Source organism: Schistocerca americana, chromosome 6, assembly GCF_021461395.2.
Source record: "Schistocerca americana isolate TAMUIC-IGC-003095 chromosome 6, iqSchAmer2.1, whole genome shotgun sequence".
Taxonomy (NCBI): Eukaryota; Metazoa; Arthropoda; class Insecta; order Orthoptera; family Acrididae; genus Schistocerca; species Schistocerca americana.
Genome location: NC_060124.1, coordinates 587,541,143 through 587,549,825, shown reverse-complemented (window position 1 = coordinate 587,549,825; position 8,683 = coordinate 587,541,143). Strand labels below are relative to the sequence as shown.

At 46.6% G+C, this 8,683-nt stretch overlaps 1 non-coding gene across 1 annotated transcript; it reads right to left on the bottom strand.

Moving 5' to 3' along the window:
- Nucleotides 1–285: 285 nt before the first annotated feature.
- Nucleotides 286–360, bottom strand: Trnas-cga. Its single transcript has one exon. It is a non-coding gene; the product is annotated as a tRNA-Ser (tRNA).
- Between the last annotated feature and the right edge of the window lie 8,323 nt (nucleotides 361–8,683).

Genomic DNA, 8,683 nt, shown 5'->3' with positions numbered 1-8,683 from the left:
CATTTAGCGTTAACCATCCATAGCAAACCTATTCCGTCAATGTACATTATCAGGTATGCACACACATACGCACAGCATTTAGTTTCACTTGCTTTCGCAATTATTCACAGCGTGTAAACAGTGTATGTAAATACAGCCAATATATATAGAACAGACATAACGCTTTGCAACATCATGAACTTTCGCCTCAGATACACTGCATTACAACATAAATACTTAGAAGCACAGATAATATAGTTATGTGAGCAGGTACCGGAGTGAAACTTCCTGGCGGATTAAAACTGTGTGCCGGGCCGAGACTCGAACTCGGGACCTTTGCCTTTCGCGGGCAAGTGCTCTACCAACTGAGCTACCCAAGCACCACGCACATCCCGTCCTCACAGCTTTAATTCCGCCAGTACCTCGTCTACCACCTTCCAAACTTCGCAGAAGCTCTCCTGCATACCTTGCAGAACTAACACTCCTGGAAGAAAGGATATTGCGGAGACATGGCTTAGCCATAGCCTAGGGGATGTTTCCAGAATGAAATTTTCACTCTGCAGCGAAGTGTGCGCTGATATGAAACTTCCTGACGGATTAAAACTGTGTGCCAGGCCGAGACTCGAACTCGGGACCTTTGCCTTTCGTGGGCAAGTGCTCTACCAACTGAGCTATCCAAGTACGGCTCACGGCCCGTCCTCACAGCTTTAATTCCACCAGTACCTCGTCTCCTACCTTCCGAACTTCGCAGAAGCTCTCCACAATATCCTTTCTTCCAGGAGTGCTAGTTCTGCAAGGTATGCAGGAGAGCTTCTGCGAAGTTTGGAAACGAGGTACTGGCGGAATTGAAGCTGTGAGGACACAGCGTGAGTCGTGCTTGGGTAGCTCAGTTGGTAGTCTGCCTTCGGCGGTGCTACGGCACGGACGTCTGTTTACGTCCCTGCCGGAGAAGTTCGCGCTCGCGCAGTTGTTTACCTCTTAGGCGACCTCGTGCGTTTAGACGACTCGATATTGAATGGCACATGCATACCGAAAGTCGACTCTCAAGATTAGTTTTTCGAATGAATATGCGAGACCGAAAGCCTACGAAATAGAAAGGTTCCTACGAGACGAAGTTAAACTTGACTACAACGAACTTATCGGAATCCACCTCTCCATAGTGAGCAGTGTTGTTTACGTCTAGCTGATTAACGATGCAGTATGTGACAGAATCATCCGAGATACTAAACATGGACTTAAATTTCGTCACTCTGATGGACATGTTGGAGAAGTCACTATTGATCATGCAGGACTGGGCTTACGAAACATACGTATTTTCCAACTTCCCTTCGAGGTTCCGTCTGACTTGGTCGTTGACGCCTTACGCCCAGATGGAAGAGTGCTCAGCCACGTTGAGGAAAAATGGTCCAACTTCACGACTTACCCCGTTCTCAATGGGGTGCGTCAAATCAGAATAGAACTGACACAACATGTACCCTCGTACTTGTTCATCGGCGGATGCAGAGCTACAGTCATATACGATGGACAACCCAAAACATGCTCAGGCTGCGGGAAAGAGGGCCACGTCCGTTCCGAATGTATGCAGCGGAGGATAGTGCAAGTTCCAAACGGCGAACCCGTACCTCCGTCCACGTTGACGCCGCTGCCACTAACGTATTCGGACGCATTTCGAACGGATCCCATCCCGAAGAATGACCAGCTACAGAATCCTGACAGTTTACGGCACCCGACTGCGGCAGAGACCGCCTCCAGTGACGAAACGACGCACACCTCTGCCGCTCCGGCGCCGACGACGCACTTAACCGAGCGGAAAGGATCGGTAGGAGAAATGGAAATTGATCCTGCTGTTGTGCCAACAGCTGCTTTCGTCCCTGAGCACCGGGAGTCACTTCCGCACTCGGATACGGAGGCGCACACGCGCAAACAACGATCGCCGAAGCGCCACAAGAAACGACGGCTAGCGCCATCGGATACCTGCTTACTGCAGTCCACGGCAGACGAACTTGGGTGTAACGTCGATACAGTGCATCCGGATGCGCAACGGGAGGTTCTACCTCCCACACAGCAGTACGACGCGAATCATGCTACACAGGGGTTAAATACAGACACACCGGACGGAAAGCCGACGGAAGGAGTCCCTCCACCCACCGCAGCAACGCCACAGCCTTCGGTCAGCCCGGCCGCAGAGACACGACGGGAGCTGGACCTCCAGCACAGGAACTGGGCCGACGAATCCGATACTGACCCCCACACCGACGACGCACCCGCCATGGCGAGTGCTGCGTCCACCGGATGTTAACCGCGCAGAAGATGCAGACTGACGCACAGACAGCATGTCACCGGGCAGAAGCATACAAATTAACATAAGCGTTCATGTGCGCTTTACGCACTGAGGAACAGCGGCAGGCATATCGAACAGCCTCTATTAATATTAATACGATCAGAACGCCTGTCAAATTGCAATTATTACGAGACATGTTGCATGCGTCAGACGTCGACATCGTTCTGCTGCAGGAAGTATGTGTTGAGAGCTTCCCCGACCTCTATGAGTACGATACGTACATTACACCTACTACCGACGGCGGCAGCGGAACAGCGATACTTCTACGTAGCGGCATAGTAGCCGAGGACGTGGTGTACCCGCCGTCAGCGCGAGGACTGGCGCTCACGGTGCTGGGAGTACGGGCAGTTAACATTTACGCACCGTCGGGGTCAGACAGACAGCGCGACCGATCCCGATTTTACACAGAGGAGATTGCAACACTATTCTTAGGTCGGTATGAACATGTCTTATTTGGAGGCGACTTCAACTGCGTGCTCGCACCAAAAGATCAACACCCACGTTATACTTCGTGCCCGGAGCTGCGGCAACTCATACAGGACATGAATCTCATTGATACATGGGAGAAGATACATGGCGACAGACGTGAATACACCTACGTCACGAGTCACTCTGCAAGTCGTCTCGATCGCATTTACGTAACACGTCGTCTCGAACCTGCGATCCTCGATGCGGAATTGTGGCCTGTCGCCTTTTCAGATCACATAGCATATATATGCACGGTCTCCCTGAGTCGTCAACAAGTGTGGAGGAGTCGCAGTGTTTGGAAACTGAATACAGCACACCTTAGGGAACCTGAGTGCAGACGCTTAGTCGAAACACTTGGCACGTGTGTGAACGACGCCTCCCGACATATCCGACGACGTTGCAGTGGTGGCTGGAATGCGTTAAGCCTGCATTGCGCCGAGCGTTAAATGCATACGGAAGAGAGCAGATGATGTGGAGGCGATACACGACGGAATTTTATTTCATGATGCTCCGCGAACTTTCTGTACAAGCACCTTCACAGGAGCGTCGTGCCGGTATAAAACGAGCACAGGCCCAAATAATTTCCATAACGCGCCGCCGACTGGAGGGTGTCGCAATCCGTGCAAGGGCCTTTGAACGAGTCCGTGGAGAATCCCCGTCGATGTATCACGTTATCAGGGAAAAACAACGTAGCCGCAGAACCTTAATACAGACGGTCGTACTGCGAGATGGTCGCCGCATGACAACGCAAAAAGACATTGCCAACGCTTTCGTGGAACACTACGGTCATCTCTATCAAGAAGCGGAAGACGATCAGGCAGCCTTTCATGAGGTCCGACGAACGCTCTCCGCGTGTCTCGACGAGTCGGCCAACCTGGAGTTAACAGGAGAAGTCACAGGTGACGACGTAATGGAAGCGATTGATAAGGGAGCGTCGCACAAATCGCCGGGGCCCGACGGGTTTCCGTTAGAGTTCTATCGTACATTTAAAGATCTCATGACTCCACGATGGACTGCCATGTACTGCGAATTGATGTCTCCCAACGTGACTCTTCCACCCTCCTTCGTGGAAGGAATGATCATCCCCATCCACAAACCATCTGGCGGCACAGGGATACAGGCCTACCGGCCATTGACCCATCTTAATTGCGACTACAAGATCTACGCCAGGATACTTGCAGCACGCTTTAAACGCGTGATACGCCAAGTGATTTCACTCGACCAAACCCAGCTAGGAGGAGCTAGCAATATACAAACGGCACTCAGGGACTACCGCGATGTTATCGCACTGGCTTCAACATGTCGTCTCCGGGGTGTATTGGTATCGATAGACTTCGATCGCGCATTTGACAGGCTGAGTCATGCTTATCTCACGGACGTGATGACGAAAATGAAGTTTCCGGAAAGTTTTGTCACCGTCGTCATGCGACTACTCCACGGAGCCGCATCCAAAGTGCTCATCAATGGACGCTTGGTGGGGCCCATCACCATCTCACGATCGGTCAGACAAGGGTGCCCGCTGTCAACGATATTGTATGCCACCGCTGTCGAGCCGCTGCTTTGCGGGCTCCGGAATCGACTCCAAGGAATGACGATAAGGCACAACAAGTTTGTATGCCGAACATACGCAGATGACCTAGTGTTTTTAGCACGGTCAGGCGACGAGGCAAGAGCGGCCTTGCATTGGATTAATTTGTATTGTATGGCAACGGTAAGTCGCCTGAACATGGCAAAGTCGGGAGCGATGAACATCGGGAGAGGACTCCCGACAGGAAGTGTAGCACCATTACAGCCGATCAACAAGATGAAATGCCTAGGAATTATCTTCACTACAGACGTTCGACGCACGGTGGCACTGAGTTACAGACATCTTCTGCAAACAATTCGTGCGAGTGTCCGAAGTCACAGGTTAAGGGCACTGGATATGACACAACGGGTCACCTTTGCCAACACTTATCTAGCTTCTCGCATCCCCCACGTGGCACTTCCTATGCCGGTGGTGTTGGCCCGCCGAATCCTGGCGGCACTAGGATATTTTGTGAGCGCAGGTCTGCTTTTTAAGGTAGGATACGAAACCCTCACCCTTCCTCGTAGTCGTGGAGGTCTTGGACTAGTCCACGTACGCGACCGAGCAGTGGATATTTATGTAACCACAATGATAAAGATGTGGACACGACACCAGACAAGTCTGACGGGCAGCTTGATAGACGAACTCGCTCCACCTTCTCGTTCGGCTCCGGTAGCGGTGGCTCACATCTCACCATCGCTTGCCCATATGCGAACCCTCTTTGTGGAACACATTTATGTACATATGGAACTACCGACTACCAGGACGGCAACGGCACGTGATATATATCACATCTTGACTCGACGAGGGCCGAATAATGCCGTAGAGCGCCGCCAACCAACAGTTACGTGGTCAGTGGTATGGCGTACAGTGCACCACCCACACCTCGATACGGGAACGCGCGCATTGTGGTATCAGGTGGTAAATGGGAAATACGTGACTCGTTCCAGGTTGCATACAATTCATATGGCGGACGAGCCACTGTGTCCGCAGTGCAATGTTATAGACACTGAGGAGCATCGCCTGACATGCGGTCCTTCGGCGGACGTATGGTGTTTGGTCAAAAAAATGATCGCCTTCCTCCTTCGGGTGGGGCCGCAAACAATACAACCACGCTCACTACTTCTCCCAGATAGGACATATTATCCCCGAACGAAGACAAACGCAGTGACTTGGATTCGAGGTTTGAGTGTGCGTTATCTTATCCGAGACGGCAGTAAGAATGTGCTTGACTTTTGGGCCTTACTACAGGAACATCACTCACAGCTTATAATGGATTATATAACGTTATTGGGAGAATATCTTTATATCTATATTACTGACTGATGAATATATGTGAATGCAGCTTGCCGCTAACTTGGTGTAATGTTTTGTCTGTATAGAGGTGTATCTGTCGCCTTTATTACCCCTTCACTCTCACACATAAATCGGTACAATAAAGTTAGGGCCTCCTGTTTTATCTTTAGGCTGATCCGTGATAAGACAGGCAAACAATTATACTATTGGAGGATTCTGAGTATTTTCTCGAATTTCATTCGCTCTCTCTCTCTCTCTCTCTCTCTCTCTCTCTCTCTCTCTCTCTCTCTGTCCTTTATCTATGTACAGTTTTAAATATAATATTTCATTTACGTGAAGTCAGCCCAATAGAATCTCTGGTGGAGCCCTTCGTCTTAATATTCAGCGGCTGGCTTGCTGGAAAAGATCTTTACATTTGTTATTATTGTTAAGCGCTGCATTCAGTTGGGAAAATCGATCGTTTGAACAATTCGTTCATTTTACGACAGATTTAGAATTTCAGATGTGGACGAAGCCTTTTTGGACGATTTTATAAAAACTCGGTGACTGCAGGCTCTCTTCGTCACAGCTGAAACTTCCCCACTAATTACAGGGCCAAGGCGATCGTCAATGATTCAGACAAAGAACTCATTCGTCATTCACTCTAGAATAAAAGGGTCACAAACCTTATTTCTGAGGAAAATTGTATATTCAATCCATCTCCATTACATGTTCCGTTTTCTGTTGATTCCAAGTCTTACTTAATTTGCGTTTACAGTCTTTCTCTCTCTTCAAATAAACCGCTAGTGGCACAAACGTTAATAGCTCGCTTTAGTGAGAAGAAAAGCAAATATGTGTCTTTTAGAAGCCCGTCAATCTTCCAACAGATATTTCCGAAGCTGTCCTTCTTACCCGTCTATAATAACCATGGAGAATACATGTATTTATCTCTGTTATTCCAAAGAATAAACGTACTAGAAAAATACCTTGGCGTCGACGAGCTGTCGGCGCATATATTACTAGAAAATCCGATCAGATACTTTTCAAAAGTGAATAAATGTGGATGATTTGATTGACCATTATTAATTATTGCGTGGTAGAGGGTAATTTTCCGTGGGGAGATTACAATGCCCCTCGCAGCGAGCGAAGTTTGTGAGCTCAATTTTGATTTACCGAACACACTTCGCGAGCTATCTATTAGTGTGGATAACCCGGAAGTGATGATTGTCAGTCCTCCGACTGAAAAAGAATATTATGTTTAAGACAGACGAAGAAAAGAAATGTTGAAAACAGAAGAAATGAAGAGACAGGTACCGCGGCTGTATTGCTTTTACGTGCATCTTGGTGTTATGTTTGCTGTGCACAACCAAGGAAGATGATCTTTCATGAAACTGTTATCAGGGTCTACCCATTCGGGAACTTTCTTAAGCAGGGAAACCTTGGAAAACCTCTTAAGCCTAGACCCCCAGCCTACGGTACATAGAAGATAGGAAAGCCTATAGAAGAAAAAAAAATAATTTTGAAATAGATCTCTAAAGGAAAGACAGGGATCAATTTATATCACGATTTGGAGAAGAGTGATTTGTGCCTCTAGCAAAAAAAAAAAAAAAAAAAAAAAAAAAAAACATTTTACAATAAATAACGTGAATTTTCGTTTTACAATCTTGTTCCTAGGACAATATCTTGCGGTGCTAAAACTCCCCCGGGTCTTGCATGTCCCCGACGTCCACATTTGTAGTCGGTCTTCTACGCGGCCCACTTTGTAGTCGGTCTTCTACGCGGCCCACAATGGGAAGAGTAGAAGGGACAGGGATACTCGAATTCATATGCAACATTCATTCCAAAAGAATTAGCAATGACCAAGAGGGAAACTCTTCCTGTAAGAGAACTGGTTAGGTTGCACCGTCCAAGATTCTCCTTTTTGAAAGCAAAATCCTTATGGCTTCATGCATCCTTTTTGTTACGACGTACTTCAAGGAATTTAGCCATTAACTAATTATGTTGCCAAAACCATTATCATATTTACTCTCGTTTGAATACTCTTTTTGACTTTGCATCCCCACTTGTGCTTATAAGTCCAAAAGTTCTGACACATTTTCTATCACTGATTTGTTCTTCGTAATTTAAAGGATTCATGCAACTTACAATAGATTTTGGATTCAAATCATCGAATAATGGAAAGTGTAGTTCATTTTATACAAAGACATAATCCATCATTTCCTTGAAAAGTCATATAATTTATCTATACTCAAAAACTTTTCATTCTAAATACATATATTTCTCCGCTTGATTGCTGTAATGTAAAAGTTATTAGCATTGAGGAATGCGGATTCACTTCTTTCATTTATTCTCTGATTCATACGGCGTTCATACATGCACATATATGGAAATGGATTTTTCAAACAAAATTGCCAAACGAACACGAACCATTAAATAACTACTAATTCTATGAATATTACTTTCGTTAATCATTCATTAATAAATTAAAAACTCTTAACTTCTAATTATAACACCTTTTCTTTTTAAAGTTCAACATGAAGCAGTTTACCCTCGCGTTTGATGCGAGTCTCTTACAAAGCATATCTGTGTCGTCTATATCGATTTTAACCCTCGCGCCGACGTCAACTGATTTGCGCGGGGAATTATCTTTGCGGCGTTAACCGTCACTCACGATTCACTGCCTCAACACATCCCTTCACACGTTTACACATCTAAGCGTGCACTTGAGATTATATATGAACATTCACTCGGAACCTCTTTTGATTATTCAGCGTCATTTGCGGGAAACATTTCATTCTTCTTGAAGGTCAGTTAGATCCTTTATAAATCTTGATGACATTAGCAATGCTAAAGTTCCATGTTCACCCAAACCACAGGTGAAGCCTATCTCCACTATCTTCTTTACAACACTTGATAGTAATAGTTAGTCACTATTTCTATAATCTATGTCACTGATTAACTATTTCAATTTAAAGTTTTCTAACACTACACACACAGTTTATTGTTATGGTTTTTTTTACGAGCGTTCATCTCTGTCACTCGCAACACCATTC